The sequence below is a fragment of the Salmo salar genome, chromosome 03, assembly GCF_965601325.2.
Source record: "Salmo salar chromosome 03, fSalSal1, whole genome shotgun sequence".
In the NCBI taxonomy this organism is placed as follows: domain Eukaryota; kingdom Metazoa; phylum Chordata; class Actinopteri; order Salmoniformes; family Salmonidae; genus Salmo; species Salmo salar.
In genome coordinates this window covers 71,177,447-71,202,562 of record NC_138293.1, presented here as the reverse complement: position 1 = coordinate 71,202,562, position 25,116 = coordinate 71,177,447, and the positions used below count along the sequence as shown (strand labels likewise).

The 25,116-nt window shown below is 43.5% G+C and overlaps 1 protein-coding gene across 2 annotated transcripts in view; it reads right to left on the bottom strand.

The window, feature by feature from the left end:
- Positions 1-25,116, bottom strand: part of grb2 (growth factor receptor-bound protein 2) — a 63,892-nt gene that overhangs the window by 29,491 nt on the left and 9,285 nt on the right. The window lies entirely within an intron of this gene.

Here is a 25,116-nt window from a genome sequence, read left to right as displayed (position 1 = left end):
CAGCTACTGAAACACACAACGTGGCTGGTCCCTTAACACGGAGGGGGAACTTGGAAGGTTTCTGGGTGGGAGAATGGCGAAGCAGAGGCCCTCAGCTGAACCAAAAACTTCACACTGAGCATCACGGCGGGAACATAAACATTTTACACTCCTGCGGACTTAAAAACAGCCCTATAATTTAACTGTAGGGCTTTGGGAATAAAAAATTGAAAATACAATTACTGGATCTGATCTGGTTTGAGTCAACTTGTCTGCTCAGAGGATTCCTGATGTATTAATCAGGCTCTGGTCAGAACTGGACTGGAGTGAGGGGAATGATCAGCATAAGAGGGCACAGCAGGCACGGCTCTTCTCCCCTCTGTGGTAAATCTAATGGGAGATGGGATCGATAGCTGCGCAGAGAGCTAATAAGTGATAGGGGAGAGATTAATCGGAGGCTCAGAAGAAGTAACTGGCTAAAAGCTTCAGAGCTCCCCTTTTGAGAGTAAATGCCTGGATAGTGATATGGAGAGCCCAAAAAAAGTATCACAGCTGAGAAAAAAGAACAAACTGCAATTAAAAACATTTGAGATGTGTAGGCCACTTGGGTAGCTAGCATGACTGACTTTGTGTTAGCTAGCTAGTTAGCTACGGCGTCATAGGACACGGTGCACTAGGTGGGTTTTCACGGAAGAATACTGTACCAAGTTATCTAGCGGAATAAACTAAGTTTGAGCCTTTTCCTGGAAACATTGAACCACTGTAGTTTACATCAATTTTAATTTCTAGTGGTAGCTAGAAAAGTTATATTTTAGCGTTTTAGTGTTTCAGTGAATTGTTAGTGAGGGAGGCCCTGCTCTCGCGTCCCCAGTTGTTTAGTTAATTTTTCATGCCAATCTCCTTTGCATTAGCGTAGCCTCTCCTGTAGCCTATCAACTATGTGTCGGTCTATCCCTGTTCTCTCCTCTCTGCACAGGCCATACAAACGCTTCACATCGCGTGGCCGCTGCCACTCTAACCTGGTGGTCCCAGCGCGCACGACCCACTTGGAGTTCCAGGTCTCCGGCAGCCTCTGGAACTGCCGGTCTGTGGCCAACAAGGCAGAGTTCATCTTAGCCAATGCTACCCTCCAGTCCCTCGACTTCTTGGCGCTGATGGAAACATGGATTACCACAGACAACACTGCTACTCCTACTGCTCTCTCATTGTCTGACCACGTGTTCTCGCACACCCCGAGAGCATCTGGTCAGCGGGGTGGTGGCACTGGAATCCTCATCTCTCCCAAGTGGACATTCTCTCTTTCTCCCCTGACCGATCTGTCTATCTCCTCCTTTGAATTCCATGCTGTTGCAATCACTAGCCCATTCAAATTTAACATCCTTACCATTTATCGCCCTCCAGGTTCCCTTGGAGAGTTCATCAATGAGCTTGACGCCTTGATAAGTTCCTTTCCTGAGGATGGCTCACCCCTCACAGTTCTGGGTGACTTTAACCTCCCTACGTCTACCTTTGACTCATTTCTCTCTGCCTCCTTCTTTCCACACCTCTCCTCTTTTGACCTCACCCTCTCACCGTCCCTCCCTACTCACAAGGCAGGCAATACGCTTGACCTCATCTTCACTAGATGCTGTTCTTCTACTAATCTCACTGCAACTCCCCTCCAAGTCTCCGACCACTACCTTGTATCCTTTTCCCTCTCGCTTTCCTCCAACACTACTCACTCTGCCCCTACTCAGATGGTATTGCGCCGTCGCAACCTTCGCTCTCTCTCTCCTGCTACTCTCTCCTCTTCCATCCTATCATCTCTTCCCTCTGCTCAATCCTTCTCCAACCAATCTCCTGATTCTGCCTCCTCAACCCTCCTCTCCTCCCTTTCTGCATCCTTTGACTCTCTATGTCCCCTATCCTCCCGACCGGCTCGGTCCTCCCCTCCTGCTCCGTGGCTTGACGACTCATTGCGAGCTCACAGAACAGGGCAGCCGAGCGGAAATGGAGGAAAACTAGCCTCCCTGCGGACCTGGCATCTTTTCACTCCCTCCTCTCTACATTTTCCTCCTCTGTTTCTGCTGCTAAAGCCACTTTCTACCACTCTAACTTCCAAGCATCTGCCTCTAACCCTAGGAAGCTCTTTGCCACCTTCTCCTCCCTCATGAATCCTCCTCCCTCCCCCCCCCTCCTCCCTCTCTGCGGATGACTTCGTCAACCATTTTGAAAAGAAGGTCGACGACATCCGATCCTCGTTTGTTAAGTCAAACGACACCGCTGGTCCTGCTCACATTGTCCTACCCTATGCTTTGACCTCTTTCTCCCCTCTCTCTCCAGATGAAATCTTGCGTCTTGTGACGGCCGGCCGCCCAACAACCTGCCCGCTTGACCCTATCCCCTCCTCTCTTCTCCAGACCATTTCCGGAGACCTTCTCCCTTACCTCACCTCGCTCATCAACTCATCCTTGACCGCTGGCTACGTCCCTTCCGTCTTCAAGAGAGCGAGAGTTGCACCCCTTCTCAAAAAACCTACACTCGATCCCTCCGATGTCAACAACTACAGACCAGTATCCCTTCTTTCTTTTCTCTCCAAAACTCTTGAACAGTCAAAACTGTTCGCTGCTCTGGCACCCCAATGGTGGAACAAGCTCCCTCACGACGCCAGGACAGCGGAGTCGATCACCACCTTCCGTAGACACCTGAAACCCCACCTCTTTAAGGAATACCTGGGATATGATATAGTAATCCCTCTAACCCCCCCACCCCACAAAAAAAGATATAGATGTACTATTGTAAAGTGGTTGTTCCACTGGATATCATAAGGTGAATGCACCAATTTGTAAGTCGCTCTGGATAAGAGCGTCTGCTAAATGACGTAAATGTAAATAGATATAGGGGTTGAAAAAGAGGGGTTGTGTAAACTAAATGTAATATGGGATCATGAAGAATGAATAAAATAGACTGAACAAAAATATAAATGCAACATGCAAAAATTTCAACGGTTTTACAGTTAATATAAGGAAATCAGTCAATTGAAATCAATTCATTAGGCACTAATCTATGGATTTCACATACCTGGGAATACAGATATGCATCTGTTGGTCAAAAATACCTTTAAAAAAAGTTAGTGGCATGGATCAGAAAGCCATTCAGTATCTGGTCTGACATACATTTACCTCGTGTAGTGCGACATTTCCTTTGCATAGAGTTGATCAGGCTGTTGATTGTGGCCTGTGGAATGTTGTACCACTGCTCTTCAATGGCTGTGCGAAGTTGGCCGTGCATTATCATGCTGAAACAGGAGGTGATGGCGGCGGATAAATGGCACGATAATGGGCCTCAGGATCTCATCACGGTATCTCTGTGCATTCAAATTGCCATTGATAAAATGCAACTGTGTTCGTTGTCCGTAGCTTATGCCTGCTCATACCATAACCCCACCAGCCACCACGGAGCAATGTTAACATTGACATCAGTAAACCGCTCGCCCACACGACACCATACACGCTGTGTGCCAGGTACAGTAGAAACTGGGATTAAGCCGTGAAGAGCACACTTCTCCAGCGTGCCAGTGGCCATCGAAAGTGAGAATTTGCCCACTGAAGTCGGTTACAACGCCGAACTGCAGTCAGGTCAAGACCCTGGTGAGGACGAATAGGATGCAGATGAGCTTCCCTAAGACGGTTTCTGACGGTTTGTGCAGAAATTCTTCAGTTGTGCAAACCCACAGTTTCAGCTGTCCGGATAGCTAGTCTCAGACGATCCCACAGGTGAAGAAGCCGGATGTGGAGGTCCTGGGCAGTCGTGGTTACACGTGGTTGTGAGGCTGGTTGGGCGTACCGCCAAATTCTCTAAAACGACATTGGAGGCAGCTTATGGTAGATAAATTAACCTTAAATTCTCTGGCAACAGCTCCGGTGGACATTCCTGCAGTCAGCACCCCAATTGCATGCTCCCTCAGAACTCAGAAGCATTGTGTTGTGTGACAAAACTGCACATTGTTTAGTGGCCTTTTGTCCTCAGCCCAAAGTGCACCTGTGTAATGATCATGCTGTTTAATCAGTTTTTTGATATGCCACACCTGTCAGGTGGATGGGTGATCTTTGGCAAAAGAGAAATGCTCACAATCAGGGATGTAAACAAATGTGCGTACAAAATGTGAGAGAAATACATTTTCTGTGCTTATGGAACATTTCAGGGATATTTTATTTGAGCTCATGAAACTTTAAATGTTGCGTTTGTATTTCTGTTCAGTATAGCTGATCCAGCTACTCTTTGGTGATGAGTAAGAGACCCAGAGGCTGGTGTATTCTTACATGACGTTTTGCACTTTGTAATCCAGTGCAGCATTGTAGGTGTGGGGTGTAGTGATCGACTGTGCCGCGGAGACAGGAAGCTGCTGGGGGTGGAAGAGGCTCCAAACAGGAAGTGAGAGCTAAGCTGTGGTGAGAGCTGCACTGCACACACACGCATGTGCCAGTGCACAAGCTCAATCTGCATTCCAAGGTTCCCAGCACTCTGAAGTAGGAGGGACTGTCCCACTTTACTGTGGCACATACTCCTAAAACAGCACAGTTCTGATCAGTTTGCAGGGTGAAAGATTAAAAGGTGGATATAGACTAGAGCTGGGACGATAAACCTGAATATTATCGATACCGACCATACCCATCACAGGCATTTTGCTGACATTATTCATTACGATAAGTAGCCTACACTAGAGAAATGTAAAGTTTGAAATGAAATGTTTGCTTATATGGGGGGGTTGTTAATGGGACAATTGATAGGTACAACCATCAAACTAGTAGTAGTAGTAGTAGTAGTAGTATAGTATAAACGATCATTTAAAAAAGGTGTACATTAAATGTTATCAACTTCAATTTATCGTTATCACATGATTTCAGCCAATTTATCATGATATAGATTTTTGTCCATATCGCTCAGCTCTAATATAGACCAATTAAGGCCATCCTTTACCATTCACAGTGCCAAATGGGAGTGTTTGCTCAACACCAGCCTCCAGTTCAGCAGCAGAGGAGTAGAGGGGAAGAGAGAGGCAGAGAAGGGCCTTAGATCATGCTCTGCGGGTAGGTTTCAAAGATCTGTTAGGAGCTAAATTTGCCAGCCAGTCAAGCTATTCAGCTTTATTTATTTAAGAAGAAAATGAGTGTGAGTGAACGCTGCTGAAGGCTACCGGGCAAACTCTCCTCTGTGGTCTTCAGTTATTGCTGCTTTATCGCATCATTTAATCGCATCTCTGCATGTCTGTCAGACATATCAGTGTGGATGACGGATCACCAGCTCAAGCTGAACCTCGGCAAGACGGAGCTGCTCTTCCTCCCGGGGAAGGACTGCCCGTTCCATGATCTCGCCATCACGGTTGACAACTCCCTTGTGTCCTCCTCCCAGAGTGCTAAGAACCTTGGCGTGATCCTGGACAACACCCTGTCGTTCTCCACTAACATCAAGGCGGTGACCCGATCCTGTAGGTTCATGCTCTACAACATTCGCAGAGTACGACCCTGCCTCACACAGGAAGCGGCGCAGGTCCTAATCCAGGCACTTGTCATCTCCCGTCTGGATTACTGCAACTCGCTGTTGGCTGGGCTCCCTGCCTGTGCCATTAAACCCCTACAACTCATCCAGAACGCCGCAGCCCGTCTGGTGTTCAACCTTCCCAAGTTCTCTCACGTCACCCCGCTCCTCCGCTCTCTCCACTGGCTTCCAGTTGAAGCTCGCATCCGCTACAAGACCATGGTGATTGCCTACGGAGCTGTGAAGGGAACGGCACCTCCATACCTTCAGGCTCTGATCAGGCCCTACACCCAAACAAGGGCACTGCGTTCATCCACCACTGGCCTGCTGGCCCCCCTACCTCTGAGGAAGCACAGTTCCCGCTCAGCCCAGTCAAAACTGTTCGCTGCTCTGGCACCCCAATGGTGGAACAAGCTCCCTCACGACGCCAGGACAGCGGAGTCAATCACCACCTTCCGGAGACACCTGAAACCCCACCTCTTTAAGGAATACCTAGGATAGGATAAAGTAATCCTTCTAACCCCCCCCCCCTTAAAAGATTTAGATGCACTATTGTAAAGTGGTTGTTCCACTGGATATCATAAGGTGAATGCACCATTTTGTAAGTCGCTCTGGATAAGAGCGTCTGCTAAATGACTTAAATGTAATGTAATGTAATGTTTATGGGAGCGAAAGTGGAACACCGCCTGACTGGAGCTCATATCAGGACATCAGGTTGTCTTGATAACCTGAGACGTGATTGGATACAAAGCAATAAGGAAGGTAACATCCAGCCACTTTCCCAGTGCTTAGGTCTAAAGATAGGATGCAATATCTCTCAGAAATTGTTGTGTAAAATGGGACTGAGAAATATGTATTTTATAAACCTCTTATATACCCCAAAAGCGTGCGTGCCCCTGTTTATAAAAACTGAACTTGGCGTGACAAAGGTCCTTTCTTCCATGCAAACTTTGGACTATGCATACGCACTTTTTCTAGTGGTTGAAGTATTGTATTGCAAGCAAGCAAGCATTTTGTGCAAATGGAATATAGGATGACACACTTACTTCAAAAAGAATATAGCCTAATAACAAGATGCAGCCATTTGCCGTAAGTGAGAAGAGAGAAAATCTAGGCTGTGTTCAAATACACATACTAACATATTGTATACTCCATACTTAATGAGTATATACACACACTAAATACTATTAGTTCATTTTAGTATACTGTAAAAAAAACGGTATCCTTTCAGTTGAGCGTACTAGCGCATCGCCTGTCTACCGGAAGTTGATGTAGTTGCTATGCAACCTCTTGCTAGCATAACAAATTACTACCTTAAAAAATGTTTTATCTCAAGTGCCAGAGTGCGCTCTGGGCGTTCGTAAATCCAGAGCGTTGTCCGATTGTCCGTTTGTAAATTCAGAGCGTATCGTTCTCGGAGCGTTCAGAGCGCACACTGGATGCTCTGGCTGAGGAGTAGGGTTGATCCGGGCGTTCTGACCTCACAACGGCAGTCAAGCACCCAAGCTAACTAGCTAACGTTGGCTAGCTTGCTAGCTATTTCCAGACACAAATGAGAGAACACCTCACTCTGACCATTTTACTCGCCCTAGCAGAGCTGGTTAGGCTGTTTTCATGTTATCCAGAACGTTGGTGACTAACTCTGCTGCTGGCAACAATTTAATAACGTTTTTTTTTGCCGACGTTTACTGACACCGGCTATATATTCAAGGGGTGTTGAGCGTTCTTAAATTAATCAGTTATTCTGTGCTCTGGAACACTCAGAAGAAAGTGCTCTGAAATCAGAGTAGAAAGACAGAATTAACAATGTCCATTGTCCATTGAGAACGCACGACTTTACCACTTACCTAAGAACGACGTGAATAATCAAGTCAATAAACGTTGGGTAGTTAGTTAAATTATAGTTTGTATACTGCCTGGCAAGTTTGATGTATTAATAGCCAATTAACGTTAGGTAACTAGCTAACACAGTGATGTAATGCTATGCGGTTCTTAAGGATAGCTTAGCTAACAAATTGTAAGCTAACATAACGTGTAACGTAATTTATTTGAAAAGTCATTACATTGCTCAACATTCTCTAAAACATTTGTCATAATTAGTTAAAGCAATGAATTTGTATCAGCTCTCGTCGGACTTCGGCTGCATTTTTTCTGCCATTTTCTTCAAATCTGAAAACGTTGTGAAGCCACGCCCATTTTCTGAAGAATTGCATTATGGGCCCTAAAAGCACAGAAAGTGTCCACTGCTTGTATACTTCGTATTTGAGTGAATTTAGTATGACATCTGGGAACTTTTGGCATACTAACTATATCCATACTATGACCTATAAGCATACTACATACTCAATTTAAAGTCACAAATAGTACAGTTAGTATGAGCATTCGAACACAGCTCTAGTGTTTTATTTTTGTAATCTAAAATAATTCTACATAGGACTCATAACAGAATAAATTCCTCACCTTTTCTGGCCATGTTGGGTTCATATGCCCGAATTCAACAAACTACCATGCACATCACTCATTCAATTGAGCATAAGTGAATAGGTAAGTCATGCATTTCAAGTTCTGCTGTACGTGATCCCATAGGAGCACAGTTTATAGCCTACAGACGAATTGAACAGTTGAACAACAATTTTCCATTGTATTCTCTTTCAGAAACTGTCATCACAGTCCTTTTCTAAATACAGCATACATTAAAAACATTCTGCCAACACAGTAAATAGACCAGTAGCTTATGTAAAATATTTGACAGTATGGGTAGGCTACAGTATTGCTGTACGATAGGAGCGTGACATCATAAACATATTTAATCTCAGAGCCTATACCAAGGCAGGACATGGAAAACAATTTATTGATAAACAAAATATTTAACAATTTGTTGTTTGTATAGAAGTGTGGGCTGTAGCCTACATTTAAATTGATTCCAACATATAACCAATGTTTCAAAATATGCGGACAGGCATGATGCATGTCGTTTGAAGAAAAAAAAGCCGCTGCAAAATATCAGAACATTCTGCCCACACATCTACAGAAATGTGATCATATATGCAATTGCTGCTTCTTTTACACAACTGCCATGGCCTAATTTGAAATAGTGCCAAATTATACAGCAAATAAAGTGTGTTATTGTCACCATAAAAGGTGAATGGAGGGCCTTTTCCAGGCAGAGTTTTATAGCTCATTCACAGTGCAGTTTTATGACAGGTCTGATTTATAACTGAAACATGAGTATGTATGGCATGCGTGGGGCCTCCCGAGTGGCTCAGTGGTCTAAGGCGCAGCATCGCAGTGCTAGCTTTGCCACTAGAGATTCTGAGTTCGAGTCCAGGCTCTGTCGCGACCCGGGAGACCCATGGGGTGGTGCACAATTGGCCCAGCGTCGTCCGGGTTAGGGGAGGGGTCGGCCGGCCGGCAGGGATGTCCTTGTCCCATTGCGCATTAGCGACTCCTGTGGCGGGCCGGGCGCAGTGCACGCTGACACAGTTGCCAGGTGTCAAGAAGCAGTGCGACTTGGCTGGGTCGTGTTTCAGAGGACACACGGCTCTCGACCTTCGCCTCTACCAAGTTAGTACGGGAGTTGCAGAGATGAGACAATTGGATACCACGAAATTGGGGAGAAAAAGACGTTAAAAAAAATGTATAGCATGCGCCAAGTTTATCCATCTCAATATTTTTGTACACGCGCAGACTTGTCAGAAATGGCGCACGCAGAAATTTACGCACCGTTTATAAATGAGGCTCCTATTTAACACACGATACAAGAAGTTACTCAAGTCGCAAACCTAAACACTACTAGGCTATTCCCCTCAGGGGTTTTATGTAACGATGGATGAATTGAGATGGGTGAGTAAAAGTACAGTAAGCACAGCATTAAAACAATAAAATCAGTAACATTTTTATTTCACATGACATACACTGACTGGACGCATCTGGCATCATGGCTCATGTAGCCTTAGCTTCTGTTGTGCTAGAAGAGCACAGTGATGAGGTATTGGCTGCCCTGCCATATCACATGACTGACTTGAGGTGCCCATAGGAAAAACATCTAGGGCAGATAAAAAAAGGAGATTTACAGCTCACTGCTTCTACAATATGGCAGTGGCCGCATTATAATGGCACTCTGGTTCTCAAATAGAGGGTTGTCTTTTGCTGTACAAATAGATCTGAAAAAGCACTGGCTGCATTCATGCTTCTCAAAGGAGAACTAGCCAAGATCATAAAGAATATGGGGCTTCAAGTTCCATTGTCAGAGGCAGAGGCCCCATCTTTTGATTCCAATCCCATAATGGCATGAGATATAATACGCCTCCTTTCCAACTGAGATGTGAAATGACAACTGTCAAGCAGGTCTCGTCATAGAGAGATTAGTGTAGCATTTTAAACCCTAACCCAAAGGAAAATTTTTAGAAACGCCCCAAAACCAAAATGAGTTCCTTCCCCTTTTTAACACTGATGCAAAATCACATGACACTGTGAAACAAAGCCAATCCGCACAATGTGAGGAAATAAATTAACCAGATATTTTTCATATTAGCTACGTACATTTTAGTGTGGGCTAAGATGATTCTAGTAACACTTCTCTATTTAGGTTAATATGTAAAGAAACGCTACACATTTGCATTGAGCAGAAATATCTAACAGCTTTAAAATATATGTTTAATAAAAACAGGAAGGTAGGAGTTACAGCTTTGTTGTGTACTCCATTAACTGATAAGCAGGAAAAAAACATTGTGCACCACCACACACACAAAGATGTCTATATGAGGTGCATTTTCTGCAATTACAGTTAGCCTAATACGGACAGTATAATTCAGGGCCAAGACTACCATCAAGCGCCTGAGAAAGCTCTTGGTAAGCTTACCGGAACGGGAAAAAAAGTGGGTAGAAAATAGCAATTTTTGTAGGAACATTTCAGCTGTTGTTGCTGTCAGAATGTGATTGTCCGCTTAGTCTGTGCGTGTAGCAAATAAGAGAGATACATTTTGGTGTATAACTCAGTGTTGCAAATTAGAGAGGAGCCCTGGCTGGTCAATCAGCTGTGTGAGTCAGAGGTAGAGGCCGAGGAACAACGCAACCTGAATGCTCAACACAATGTGAAACCAACAGGACCAAAGGCAGGTCACATGAGTGGCTATGACCACTCACTCACACAGAAAACCCTGAAAAAGCTATGTGGACACTCCTGATCTGCAAAACTATATTTCATTTCAGAATTTGTTCAAATTAGGTTATGGGTTAGGGTCAGGGTTTGGTTAATTAAGGAAAGGTTCAGTAAAAATAAAAAAGTCATTTTGCAGGTCATCAGTGTTCTTACAGTCTCTCTCAGAAAACACATGAAGGGAAACACATTGAAAGGGTAACATCAAAGAGAACACACATAGGCTACATATACATTCACACACAAAATGCATGCACAGACTAATTTTCACCAAACTTTCCCACTGACTTTTTTGTCAGCTCTCGTGGAAATAGAACCAGTTTAAAGTCTTACTTCCCTCTTTTCGGGCAATGGAAAGAACTCCCAAGAGCACTACGTAATTAGATAATAATGGCCTTTAGAAAACATGTAAAAAATCATGACCAGCTCTACTCCAAGAAATACAAATAGCATGGGCTTTAGTGAACCTTAATTATTCAACAAGACATTGCATTCTAGCGAGAGAAATCAGTAACGCAAACTAATAATCCAAAGTGACTGCTGTCGTATTCATACACAGAACCTTCTGACTGAATACTGAGGGAAAGAGGTTTAAAGATATCTTGACTTCACGGAGTCAATCTTTTGAATCTGGATTATAGAATGATTTATATTTCTGGAAAAAAGACATTGTCATGTGTATTTAACACAACAAAAGGCTTACACAGCATCAGCATGAGGCGATTAATGCATGTTACGGTCCAATCCCACCCCTTTCATCCCATCAATGGTCGAGCTTTAGATAACTAGTTATGTAAAGGGTCTTTTCTAACAGCAGGCGGAAATGAGGGTGAAATAAATTGCTGTGTGGCACCAGCTAGTCGCTAAACATCTTCCCAACTGGTTGGATTAAGAATCCTATTTCAACTTTAAGAGGCCTTCAGCTGATATCCCATGATTGACATACAGTTTATCAAATCACTGACATATACAAGCTTTTCTTTCATCAGCTACACCACCAGACTGTAGGCACTGACATGACAGCACAGCTTCTGGTTTGAAAGGGCCAACTCACAATCTTGTTCAGAGGACAGAGACTCTTACAGTCTAGGCTTCAGCCACCCAGAGACTAACAGTGACACACCGAGAGAGAGAGGTGACACAGAGACGACACATTGTGTGAAACACAAGGGCTCAACAGATGCTCCTGTGTGGTGGAGGGGGGATAGAAAATAGAATACAAACACCACATCTCTCCATGCTGGTGCATTTAAGGCGACTTTGGTGGCTTTGAATAAACAAAGCCTCAACACAGGCCATCCTCTCGTGAGAGAGACCCCTTGTCTCGAAAGCAGATATGCTTAGGCTTACCACTAGCAGGCAGTACTGGAGATAGATGTTGAGAGAAGCGTGCCTCAGACACTGATAGTCAATCTTGGATGGCTTTTTGAATGCAATACCCTGCATGCAAACTAAACTGGGTTTAATAATTCAGAAGACAGAAGAAACAGATACTTAGCTTTAAAGAGGTGAAAGTTACACATTATCATGATAAATACCTTGGAATAGATTCATTTAGGTATGTAGGCGTAGGCTAGACCTTTGTCATCAATCACAAGACATTGAAGCAGTCTACTCTACAGTATGTGAACCTGACAATTTGCATAAAACTGCACAGACTTGGAAACAGAATGGCTGAGCTACCTAGTTTCCTTTCCCATTTTTTAAATATCACACTGACAGCTTTTTCTGATGTGATACCCTAAAATTAAACTGACTGATGCTCTATCACATATCAAAATGTCCAGACTGAATGGAAGCAGCAGTGTCTTAGCCAGCAAGTGCCAACTATGACAGACAAAACCAACCAACGACATTATAAAGCACACACCAAATTATTATAATTATTATCCATTAAAACAGGCTATTTGGAGGAGTTGAGGTTAATATTCACGAGGCCATTTAATATGTTCATTTCCTTTCTGTGCCAAAGAACCAGTAAGTCGACTATCTGAAGTGATTGTTCTGTACACAGAAATGATCACACTGCTGTTTGAGACATAAGGCAGACAGAAAAGGCCCATCTTGAGCACTAGCCATGTAGCAGGCCATTTAAAATGTGACCAACTCTACCTTGCAACTAGTGACTCTCAGCCCTGCTAGTTTGGGAGCAAGCCAAACCTAAAAAGGAAAAATACCACTCTCCTCAAATAGAAAGCGGCTAACCTCAAATGGTCACAATGATATGGAACGGCAGCTTGCCAAAAGGCAGAACACAACCCCTGGATTTCAAACTGATGGTTTATAATCTAGGATTAATCTTTTTAAGTGTAATAATCCAGTTATGCTCGGTACTCTTTGATGATTACCTTACCTCAGGGGAACAAGTGGTCTGAAGAAAAACCCATGTTAGCAAATAGTGGTTGCTCCAAGCTGCCTTCAAGGTTTAGGCGTATGGCAAAGACTGAAAACACAATCTTAGGCATTATCGTATGTGCATTTGTACATGCAGTAACTCTGCAATGGCATTTGCATTGCAGTCAATGAAAGTTATTCCTCACCAATGCATGACCCCCCCCCAAAAAACTTGCTAAACGAAAGCAGCTGAGAATAGTCCATCACATGGAAGCTGGTGCACTCAGCTTGATTTCGTGGTTTAGCCTACGTGCTAAACATGCCACGATGTGAGGTGCCTATGGGCATTATGGGGGATGGAGAGAGAATATGGGCATGTTCTGTCCTGTCCCACAGAAGAGCAATCTGGATGGGAGAACATTCAGACATACGTCTTGCTATCAGTGGAGTGAGGAAAGGAGGGGGGGATTAAGAGTGATAGTTGGAGAAAGGGCGACTTGTCAAGTGAACGGACTACGGTTCCCCTCAAACCTGGTGGTGCCAGATAAGGTAGCCATCAACCAAGCACCGCCTCCCCATTTCAGATTCTGTCTCCCCTCTATTTCTGTGAACGACTGAAGGGAAAACCTCAGTGAGTGACATTGGCAAGTCACTGCTACTGCAGAAAAACTGCTGTTCTGGGGGTGTTGCTCTAAATAGGCCGACCATCCCATCTCCGAATGTGGAGCTTGCTCGGCACTGTTCTGTTAATGACCCCTCTTTCCCAGTCAGCTCACCCCCTGCACTCATTCACGTCAACGAAGGCAATTATGATTAAAGGGTAATACATCTATTTGAATTCAATCACTTTTTGACAGCACACCTTTTGATTTAAACAAAACCTTACATACATATTTGCCTGTTGTAGAAGTGCACAGAAAGTTACTTTTTGGACCTGAATGCAAAAACATTCAACAGATAAGCGTGCTCAAAGTTCACCTATTTTGTATACCTGGCCATACTATGGGGACATCCATGTCTTCATCACTGGAAAAGATAAAACGGTTGATATTGATATCACTTAATAAGTTGACAAACAGGGTTGTATACCTATTTTAGAATTGTTATTATTTTTATTTTTTTCACATTGTCCTTTAACCTTAAAAAGTCAATGATCTAAAAACGCACACTCCAATCTTTTTCATATGTTGTAGCTTAGATTTTATTTTACATCTGAGGTTTTTGTGTTCTGCCACCATCGATTGAGACAACATGCTCTTGAATACAGGGTGGGTGTAACGTATTGGCTGATAAATGTACTAAAATGCAAATAACATCTCAACTTTCAAAATGGTACCACAAAGATGGTTGAGGTCCACACAGAAGATGTTGACATGAATGGGAATATCAGTTGATTTCAATTAGACCGTCAATCTTCCATAGAAAACTCATTGAACTCATAGAAATATAGATAATAGAATATACATGACCAATTAAGTTGACATTCAACCGTGGGTAGACAGGCGGTCATCTTTTTGGTATAAGTTAAAATATCAATTGCAATGGTGTACCAACTAAATTGCAGTGGTCTGAAGGGATAGGTCCATTCTATTAATTATATTTCTATAATTGAAATGAAACCCACCCCGTATCCAAGAGCATATTGTGTCTCAACCGATGGCAGACAACACAAAATCCTCAGATATAAAATAGGGTGCCCAACACTCTTCCTGGAGATCTACTGTCCTGTAGGTTCAGTCCAACACTAATTTAGCATATCTGATTCAGCTAGTTAAGGTCTTGTTGAGCAGCTAATAAGTAGAACCAGGTGTGTTAAATTAGGGTAGGACTGAAAACCCACAAGACTGTAGATCTCTAGGAAGAGGGTTGGGCAGCCCTGGTCTACGCTATAACATAAGCAGGACCTACTTATAAAGTTAGCACTTAGATGAGGGCTGAAATTAAAATGTTGGGGGGAGAACCTTTCATGTACATGGTTTTTAGATGCCCATGCAATCAAAATTAATTCTGTCTCTTTGCTCACACCAGTATTCCACGGGTCTTTCACTGATCTCTGTCGATGATGGTGCCGAAGCAATGTGGCGGTCTAGCATGCGGCTTACGCAACTCCTGCAGGTATTTTAGAGTATCGCTGTGCTGCAGGCGTTGCGTTCTGCCATCAAGCTGCTCGCCGCCTCGCCCTCTGATTAATATTTATGCAGAGCTCGGTGCTGCTAGGGGCTTGGGCGAGGGGGGTGTCAGATCACAGGGGCCCAGCACCACGCTGGCATCTGAGGCTAGGAAGGACGGGAGTCTCTCTCTGGCTAGCCTACTCCTTGTCACCCCAGAGTTGGACCTGTCCTAAAGCTACACAGAGTAGTGCATACGGCTCAGTACATCACTGGGGCCAAGCTTCCTGCCATTCAGGACCTAAATGCTAGGCGTGTCAGAGGAAGGCCTAAAAGACTCCAGTCACCCAAGTCATAGACTGTTCACTATGCTACCGCACGGCAAGTGGTACCGGAGCGCCAAGTTTAGGTCCAAAAGGCCCCTTAACAGCTTCAACACTCAAGCCATAAGACTGCTGAACAATTGATCAAATACTAACATATTGTATACTCCATACTTAATGAGTATATACACACACTAAATACTATTAGTTCATTTTAGTATACTGTAAAAAAATGGTATCCTTTCAGTTGAGCGTACTAGCGCATCGCCTGTCTACCGGAAGTTGATGCTGTCGCTGTGCAACCTCTTGCTAGCATAACAAATTACTACCTTAACATTTTTTTATTTTTTTTTTTATCTCAAGTGCCAGAGTGCGCTCTGGGCGTTCGTAAATCCAGAGCGTTGTCCGATTGTCCGTTTGTAAATTCAGAGCGTATCGTTCTCGGAGCGTTCAGAGCGCACACTGGATGCTCTGGCTGAGGAGTAGGGTTGATCCGGGCGTTCTGACCTCACAACGGCAGTCAAGCACCCAAGCTAACTAGCTAACGTTGGCTAGCTTGCTAGCTATTTCCAGACACAAATGAGAGAACACCTCACTCTGACCATTTTACTCGCCCTAGCAGAGCTGGTTAGGCTGTTTTCATGTTATCCAGAACGTTGGTGACTAACTCTGCTGCTGGCAACAATTTAATAACGGGTTTTTTTGCCGACGTTTACTGACACCGGCTATATATTCAAGGGGTGTTGAGCGTTCTTAAATTAATCAGTTATTCTGTGCTCTGGAACACTCAGAAGTAAGTGCTCTGAAATCGGAGTAGAAAGACAGAATTAACAATGTCCATTGAGAACGCACGACTTTACCACTTACCTAAGAACGACGTGAATAATCAAGTCAATAAACGTTGGGTAGTTAGTTAAATTATAGTTTGTATACTGCCTGGCAAGTTTGATGTATTAATAGCCAATTAACGTTAGGTAACTAGCTAACATACCGGTACATACTGATGTAATGCTATGCGGTTCTTAAGGATAGCTTAGCTAACAAATTGTAAGCTAACATAACGTGTAACGTAATTTATTTGAAAAGTCATTACATTGCTCAACATTCTCTAAAACATTTGTCATAATTAGTTAAAGCAATGAATTTGTATCAGCTCTCGTCGGACTTCGGCTGCATTTTTTCTGCCATTTTCTTCAAATCTGAAAACGTTGTGAAGCCACGCCCATTTTCTGAAGAATTGCATTATGGGCCCTAAAAGCACAGAAAGTGTCCACTGCTTGTATACTTCGTATTTGAGTGAATTTAGTATGACATCTGGGAACTTTTGGCATACTAACTATATCCATACTATGACCTATAAGCATACTACATACTCAATTTAAAGTCACAAATAGTACAGTTAGTATGAGCATTCGAACACAGCTCTAGTGTTTTATTTTTGTAATCTAAAATAATTCTACATAGGACTCATAACAGAATAAATTCCTCACCTTTTCTGGCCATGTTGGGTTCATATGCCCGAATTCAACAAACTACCATGCACATCACTCATTCAATTGAGCATAAGTGAATAGGTAAGTCATGCATTTCAAGTTCTGCTGTACGTGATCCCATAGGAGCACAGTTTATAGCCTACAGACGAATTGAACAGTTGAACAACAATTTTCCATTGTATTCTCTTTCAGAAACTGTCATCACAGTCCTTTTCTAAATACAGCATACATTAAAAACATTCTGCCAACACAGTAAATAGACCAGTAGCTTATGTAAAATATTTGACAGTATGGGTAGGCTACAGTATTGCTGTACGATAGGAGCGTGACATCATAAACATATTTAATCTCAGAGCCTATACCAAGGCAGGACATGGAAAACAATTTATTGATAAACAAAATATTTAACAATTTGTTGTTTGTATAGAAGTGTGGGCTGTAGCCTACATTTAAATTGATTCCAACATATAACCAATGTTTCAAAATATGCGGACAGGCATGATGCATGTCGTTTGAAGAAAAAAAAGCCGCTGCAAAATATCAGAACATTCTGCCCACACATCTACAGAAATGTGATCATATATGCAATTGCTGCTTCTTTTACACAACTGCCATGGCCTAATTTGAAATAGTGCCAAATTATACAGCAAATAAAGTGTGTTATTGTCACCATAAAAGGTGAATGGAGGGCCTTTTCCAGGCAGAGTTTTATAGCTCATTCACAGTGCAGTTTTATGACAGGTCTGATTTATAACTGAAACATGAGTATGTATGGCATGCGTGGGGCCTCCCGAGTGGCTCAGTGGTCTAAGGCGCAGCATCGCAGTGCTAGCTTTGCCACTAGAGATTCTGAGTTCGAGTCCAGGCTCTGTCGCGACCCGGGAGACCCATGGGGTGGTGCACAATTGGCCCAGCGTCGTCCGGGTTAGGGGAGGGGTCGGCCGGCCGGCAGGGATGTCCTTGTCCCATTGCGCATTAGCGACTCCTGTGGCGGGCCGGGCGCAGTGCACGCTGACACAGTTGCCAGGTGTCAAGAAGCAGTGCGACTTGGCTGGGTCGTGTTTCAGAGGACACACGGCTCTCGACCTTCGCCTCTACCAAGTTAGTACGGGAGTTGCAGAGATGAGACAATTGGATACCACGAAATTGGGGAGAAAAAGACGTTAAAAAAAATGTATAGCATGCGCCAAGTTTATCCATCTCAATATTTTTGTACACGCGCAGACTTGTCAGAAATGGCGCACGCAGAAATTTACGCACCGTTTATAAATGAGGCTCCTATTTAACACACGATACAAGAAGTTACTCAAGTCGCAAACCTAAACACTACTAGGCTATTCCCCTCAGGGGTTTTATGTAACGGTGGATGAATTGAGATGGGTGAGTAAAAGTACAGTAAGCACAGCATTAAAACAATAAAATCAGTAACATTTTTATTTCACATGACATACACTGACTGGACGCATCTGGCATCATGGCTCATGTAGCCTTAGCTTCTGTTGTGCTAGAAGAGCACAGTGATGAGGTATTGGCTGCCCTGCCATATCGCATGACTGACTTGAGGTGCCCATAGGAAAAACATCTAGGGCAGATAAAAAAAGGAGATTTACAGCTCACTGCTTCTACAATATGGCAGTGGCCGCATTATAATGGCACTCTGGTTCTCAAATAGAGGGTTGTCTTTTGCTGTACAAATAGATCTGAAAAAGCGCTGGCTGCATTCATGCTTCTCAAAGGAGAACTAGCCAAGATCATAAAGAATATGGGGCTTCAAGTTCCATTGTCAGAGGCAGAGGCCCCATCTTTTGATTCCAATCCCATAATGGCATGAGATATAATACGCCTCCTTTCCAACTGAGATGTGAAATGACAACTGTCAAGCAGGTCTCGTCATAGAGAGATTAGTGTAGCATTTTAAACCCTAACCCAAAGGAACATTTTTAGAAACCCCCCAAAACCAAAATGAGTTCCTTCCCCTTTTTAACACTGATGCAAAATCACATGACACTGTGAAACAAAGCCAATCCGCACAATGTGAGGAAATAAATTAACCAGATATTTTTCATATTAGCTACGTACATTTTAGTGTGGGCTAAGATGATTCTAGTAGCACTTCTCTATTTAGGTTAATATGTAAAGAAACGCTACACATTTGCATTGAGCAGAAATATCTAACAGCTTTAAAATATATGTTTAATAAAAACAGGAAGGTAGGAGTTACAGCTTTGTTGTGTACTCCATTAACTGATAAGCAGGAAAAAAACATTGTGCACCACCACACACACAAAGATGTCTATATGAGGTGCATTTTCTGCAATTACAGTTAGCCTAATACGGACAGTATAATTCAGGGCCAAGACTACCATCAAGCGCCTGAGAAAGCTCTTGGGAAGCTAAACGGAACGGGAAAAAAAGTGGGTAGAAAATAGCCATTTTTGTAGGAACATTTCAGCTGGTGTTGCTGTCAGAATGTGATTGTCCGCTTAGTCTGTGCGTGTAGCAAATAAGAGAGATACATTTTGGTGTATAACTCAGTGTTGCAAATTAGAGAGGAGCCCTGGCTGGTCAATCAGCTGTGTGAGTCAGAGGTAGAGGCCGAGGAACAACGCAACCTGAATGCTCAACACAATGTGAAACCAACAGGACCAAAGGCAGGTCACATGAGTGGCTATGACCACTCACTCACACAGAAAACCCTGAAAAAGCTATGTGGACACTCCTGATCTGCAAAACTATATTTAATTTCAGAATTTGTTCAAATTAGGTTATGGGTTAGGGTCAGGGTTTGGTTAATTAAGGAAAGGTTCAGTAAAAATAAAAAAGTAATTTTGCAGGTCATCAGTGTTCTTACAGTCTCTCTCAGAAAACACATGAAGGGAAACACATTGAAAGGGTAACATCAAAGAGAACACACATAGGCTACATATACATTCACACACAAAATGCATGCACAGACTAATTTTCACCAAACTTTCCCACTGACTTTTTTGTCAGCTCTCGTGGAAATAGAACCAGTTTAAAGTCTTACTTCCCTCTTTTCGGGCAATGGAAAGAACTCCCAAGAGCACTACGTAATTAGATAATAATGGCCTTTAGAAAACATGTAAAAAATCATGACCAGCTCTACTCCAAGAAATACAAATAGCATGGGCTTTAGTGAACCTTAATTATTCAACAAGACATTGCATTCTAGCGAGAGAAATCAGTAACGCAAACTAATAATCCAAAGTGACTGCTGTCGTATTCATACACAGAACCTTCTGACTGAATACTGAGGGAAAGAGGTTTAAAGATATCTTGACTTCACGGAGTCAATCTTTTGAATCTGGATTATAGAATGATTTATATTTCTGGAAAAAAGACATTGTCATGTGTATGAAACACAACAAAAGGCTTACACAGCAGCAGCATGAGGCGATTAATGCATGTTACGGTCCAATCCCACCCCTTTCATCCCATCAATGGTCGAGCTTTAGATAACTAGTTATGTAAAGGGTCTTTTCTAACAGCAGGCGGAAATGAGGGTGAAATAAATTGCTGTGTGGCACCAGCTAGTCGCTAAACATCTTCCCAACTGGTTGGATTAAGAATCCCATTTCAACTTTAAGAGGCCTTCAGCTGATATCCCATGATTGACATACAGTTTATCAAATCACTGACATATACAAGCTTTTCTTTCATCAGCTACACCACCAGACTGTAGGCACTGACATGACAGCACAGCTTCTGGTTTGAAAGGGCCAACTCACAATCTTGTTCAGAGGACAGAGACTCTTACAGTCTAGGCTTCAGCCACCCAGAGACTAACACACCGAGAGAGAGAGGTGACACAGAGACGACACATTGTGTGAAACACAAGGGCTCAACAGATGCTCCTGTGTGGTGGAGGGGGGATAGAAAATAGAATACAAACACCACATCTCTCCATGCTGGTGCATTTAAGGCGACTTTGGTGGCTTTGAATAAACAAAGCCTCAACACAGGCCATCCTCTCGTGAGAGAGACCCCTTGTCTCGAAAGCAGATATGCTTAGGCTTACCACTAGCAGGCAGTACTGGAGATAGATGTTGAGAGAAGCGTGCCTCAGACACTGATAGTCAATCTTGGATGGCTTTTTGAATGCAATACCCTGCATGCAAACTAAACTGGGTTTAATAATTCAGAAGACAGAAGAAACAGATACTTAGCTTTAAAGAGGTGAAAGTTACACATTATCATGATAAATACCTTGGAATAGATTCATTTAGGTATGTAGGCGTAGGCTAGACCTTTGTCATCAATCACAAGACATTGAAGCAGTCTACTCTATAGTATGTGAACCTGACAATTTGCATAAAACTGCACAGACTTGGAAACAGAATGGCTGAGCTACCTAGTTTCCTTTCCCATTTTTTAAATATCACACTGACAGCTTTTTCTGATGTGATACCCTAAAATTAAACTGACTGATGCTCTATCACATATCAAAATGTCCAGACTGAATGGAAGCAGCAGTGTCTTAGCCAGCAAGTGCCAACTATGACAGACAAAACCAACCAACGACATTATAAAGCACACACCAAATTATTATAATTATTATCCATTAAAACAGGCTATTTGGAGGAGTTGAGGTTAATACTCACGAGGCCATTTAATATATTAATTTCCTTTCTGTGCCAAAGAACCAGTAAGTCGACTATCTGAAGTGATTGTTCTGTACACAGAAATGATCACACTGCTGTTTGAGACATAAGGCAGACAGAAAAGGCCCATCTTGAGCACTAGCCATGTAGCAGGCCATTTAAAATGTGACCAACTCTACCTTGCAACTAGTGACTCTCAGCCCTGCTAGTTTGGGAGCAAGCCAAACCTAAAAAGGAAAAATACCACTCTCCTCAAATAGAAAGCGGCTAACCTCAAATGGTCACAATGATATGGAACGGCAGCTTGCCAAAAGGCAGAACACAACCCCTGGATTTCAAACTGTTGGTTTATAATCTAGGATTAATCTTTTTAAGTGTAATAATCCAGTTATGCTCGGTACTCTTTGATGATTACCTTACCTCAGGGGAACAAACCCCATTACAACGGTTTGATTTGTTTGATCTGAGAAATTTTTAGCTAGCTACATAGCTGTCTTTGTATCAAAGATAATTGTGTAGTTTAGAGTAATTATCGAGGTTAGCTTGCCAGCTATTTTCATCTTCCGCGACACCGTTCTCTAAACTTAGTCAACACTGCTAGCTAGCCAACTTCTACCGACTAGCAGCACTGTAGAAACTATTACATTACAACGGAACAACGGAACGATTTGATTAGTGTAGTGATAGCTAGCTACATAGTTGTCTTTGCATCTAAGATAATTGTGTAGTTTTAGAGTAATTATCGGGGTTAGCTAGCCAGCTATTTTTGTCCGCCGCGACGCCGTTCTCCTAACTTAGTCAACACTGCTAGCTAGCCAACCTTTACCGACTAGCAGCACTGTAGAAACTAATACATTACAACGGAACGATTTGATTAGTGTAGTGTTACCTAGCTACATAGTTGTCTTTGTCATAGTTTGATAATTGTGTAGTTTAGAGTAATTAGAGGTTAGCTAGCCAGCTATTTTCGTCCTCCGCGACGCCATTTTCCATACCTAGCCAACTTTTACCGACGTGCAGCATTGTAGAAACTAAATACATTACAAAGGAACTTCTTGATTAGTGTTATGTTAGCTAGCTACATAGTTGCCTTTGCATCATGATAAAGGTGTAGTACTGAAACTATTGAGGTTACCTAGCCAGCTACACTTTCAAACAAAGTCAACAACGCAGCCACTGCTAGCTAGCCTACTTCACCAGCCAGCAGTACTGTATCATTTTAGTCAATAGGAGTTTTGCAAGGTAAGCTTAACTTTCTGAACATTCAAGACGTGTAGTCCACTTGTCATTCCAATCTCCTTTGCATTAGCGTAGCCTCTTCTGTAGCCTGTCAACTATGTGTCTGTCAATCCCTGTTCTCTCCCCTCTGCACAGGCCATACAAACGCTTCACACCGCGTGGCCGCTGCCACTCTAACCTGTTGGTCCCAGCGCGCACGACCCACGTGGAATTCCAGGTTTCCGGCAGCCTCTGGAACTGCCGGTCTGCGGCCAACAAGGCAGAGTTCATCTCAGCCTATGTTACCCTCCAGTCCCTCGACTTCTTGGCGCTGACGGAAACATGGATTACCACAGAAAACACTGCTACTCCTACTGCTCTCTCCTCGTCTGACCACATGTTCTCGTATACCCCGAGAGCATCTGGCCAGCGGGGTGGTGGCACTGGAATCCTCATCTCTCCCAAGTGGACATTCTCTCTTTCTCCCCTGACCCATCTGTCCATCTCCTCATTTGAATTCCATGCTGTCACAGTTACCAGCCCTTTCAAGCTTAACATCCTTATCATTTATCGCCCTCCAGGTTCCCTTGGAGAGTTCATCAATGAGCTTGACGCCTTGATAAGTTCCTTTCCTGAGGATGGCTCACCTCTCACAGTTCTGGGTGACCTCCCCACGTCTACCTTTGACTCATTCCTCTCTGCCTCCTTCTTTCCACTCCTCTCCTCTTTTGACCTCACCCTCTCACCTTCCCCCCCTACTCACAAGGCAGGCAATACGCTTGACCTCATCTTTACTAGATGCTGTTCTTCCACTAATCTCATTGCAACTCCCCTCCAAGTCTCCGACCACTACCTTGTATCCTTTTCCCTCTCGCTCTCCTCCAACACTTCTCACTCTGCCCCTACTCGGATGGTATTGCGACGTCGCAACCTTCGCTCTCTCTCTCCCGCTACTCTCTCCTCTTCCATCCTATCATCTCTTCCCTCTGCTCAAACCTTCTCCAACCAATCTCCTGATTCTGCCTCCTCAACCCTCCTCTCCTCCCTTTCTGCATCCTTTGACTCTCTATGTCCACTATCCTCCAGGCTGGCTCGGTCCTCCCCTCCTGCTCCGTGGCTCGACGACTCATTGCGAGCTCACAGAACAGGGCTCCGGGCAGCCGAGCGGAAATGGAGGAAAACTCTCCTCCCTGCGGACCTGGCACCCTTTCACTCCCTCCTCTCTACATTTTCCTCTTCTGTTTCTGCTGCTAAAGCCACTTTTTACCACTCTAAATTCCAAGGATCTACCTCTAACCCTAGGAAGCTCTTTGCCACCTTCTCCTCCCTCCTGAATCCTCCTCCCCCTCCCCCTCCCTCTCTGCGGATGACTTCGTCAACCATTTTGAAAAGAAGGTCGACGACATCCGATCCTCGTTTGTTAAGTCAAACGACACCGCTGGTCCTGCTCACACTGCCCTACCCTGTGCTTTAACCTCTTTCTCCCCTCTCTCTACAGATGAAATCTCGCGTCTTGTGATGGCCGGCCGCCCAACAACATCCCCGCTTGACCCTATCCCCTCCTCTCTTCTCCAGACCATTTCCGGAGACCTTCTCCCTTACCTCACCTCGCTCATCAACTCATCCTTGACCGCTGGCTACGTCCCTTCCGTCTTCAAGAGAGCGAGAGTTGCACCCCTTCTGAAAAAACCTACACTCGATCCCTCCGATGTCAACAACTACAGACCAGTATCCCTTCTTTCTTTTCTCTCTTGTCCTTTAACCTTAAAACCTGTTAGGGCTAGGGGGCAGTATTTGCACGGCCGGATAAAAAAACGTACCCGATTTAATCTGGTTATTACTACTGCCCAGAAACTAGAATATGCATATAATTATTGGCTTTGGATAGAAAACACCCTAAACTTTCTAAAACTGTTTGAATGGTGTCTGTGAGTATAACAGAACTCATATGGCAGTCAAAACCCTGAGACAAATCCTGACAGGAAACTGAAATCTGATGTGTGGATATCACTTCAAACATTTGCCATTGAAACACACAGTGGCTTGCGATTCATTTAGCACTTCCTAAAGCTTCCACTAGATGTCCCCAGTCTTTACAAAGTGTTTTGAGCCTGCTACCATCAAAATTGACTGAAAGAGAGGATGTTTACCTTGGTCACAGGAAATGGGCCATTACCATTGTGACGTCGGCGCCTATGGGTACTCTCCCTTTTCGAAACGTTTTGAAAGACAATGCAACCATCCCAATGGAATATTATTGAAGCCCTGGTTGAAAAAGCCCCTAAAGATTTATGTTATACAACGTTTGACATGTTTGAACGAACTTAAATATATATTTTTTTGCTCATTCCTGACGACAAGTCA